Source organism: Alexandromys fortis, unplaced genomic scaffold (genome assembly GCF_014885135.2).
Source record: "Alexandromys fortis isolate MF-2015 unplaced genomic scaffold, M_Fortis_MF-2015_v1.1 scaffold_307, whole genome shotgun sequence".
NCBI classification, from domain to species: Eukaryota; Metazoa; Chordata; class Mammalia; order Rodentia; family Cricetidae; genus Alexandromys; species Alexandromys fortis.
Window position 1 is genome coordinate 152,693 of NW_026068205.1, and position 1,213 is coordinate 153,905.

The 1,213-nt window shown below is 42.8% G+C and overlaps 1 pseudogene; it reads right to left on the bottom strand.

Moving 5' to 3' along the window:
- The window catches only part of LOC126493226 (C-type lectin domain family 2 member E-like), an 8,579-nt pseudogene extending 8,142 nt beyond the window's left edge, over positions 1-437 (bottom strand).
- Between the last annotated feature and the right edge of the window lie 776 nt (positions 438-1,213).

Genomic DNA, 1,213 nt, shown 5'->3' on the forward strand with positions numbered 1-1,213 from the left:
ATCAAGTAAAATTACAATAATCTATATCATAACTAAGGAAAACTATAACTATAGCTAACTCCATCAAAGAGTCCAGAAAGATACAATATTACCTAAGCAAACAAGAAATCCAAAGCTCTAGAAATGACAGAGACATCTCGCTGCCTGGGCAGTCACCCAAAGCTCAGAAATAGTTGAGTATTATATACTCAGATAGAGAAACTAATATGCAAGAGGCCTTTAAGCATCTCCACTTCTCCAGAGACCCAGCAGGACAGGCTACTAGACAGGAGGCTCTATTTTTCTGTGAGACCCTGTTGAAGCTCCTCTATCCTCTTTTATTTTGATTTTTATTGCTTCAAATACATACCAATTTCTCCTTCCTGTTGGAGATCTGCACTAGTGGGTTCTGTCTCTAGCATGCTCATGGAAGCACTTTGAGTCACTGCAGCAGGCATCTCCGAGGCGAATCGCAGCTACAGAAGGCTGAAATTGAAATCAGAACAGAAGAATCACTGCTTTTAATCATGGGCAGATTCAAACAAGCCCGTTGGTATCTCAATCGTGTGTATCAGGTGGCTCATGTTACTTCTTACCTTTCCAGCAGAACATAGGAAACTGCTTCTTGGAGAAACAGAAGTTGGTTTTAGGAGAGGGGATTGAGACATGGAATAAAGTGTATCACAAACATAATTATCAGAATGGTGATAATTCTGATAATCATTCAACAAGGCAAAGTGCTTTTAGTTCTGGGAAGGGCTTATGTATTTATTTTGAAAACAGGCTCTCACTGCGTAGCTGTGGCTGGTCTCAGACTCATTTGTTAAGTGACTCTCAGAAGGATACAGCACTCATGTCACAGTGTGATAGAGCATAATAAAGAAACATGAGGAGACCGTCTGTGGGTGTCTAGTCGTCCCTCTCCGCCTCCAATCCCTGAGGACTCTGCTGATTCTCACGGGACTCAGTTTTTCCTCCCTCGAGAAACAAAACAGAGGAGGAAGATAGGGGGAGGATACCTCATCCTACAGAGTACAAAGAAGGTCCTTGCCCAGGTACAGGGTCCCTGGATGACTTGTTTGTGGGCAGTGTACCTGAGACATGCTAGAAAAAAAGCTGTCCATTTGAATCTCCAGGACCTGCCACTAATCACTCTATTCCTAGGGGTCCTAGAAGGTGGATGTACAACTTCCAAGTAATGCATTATCAGGCATTACTTTGAGCCCAACCTGTA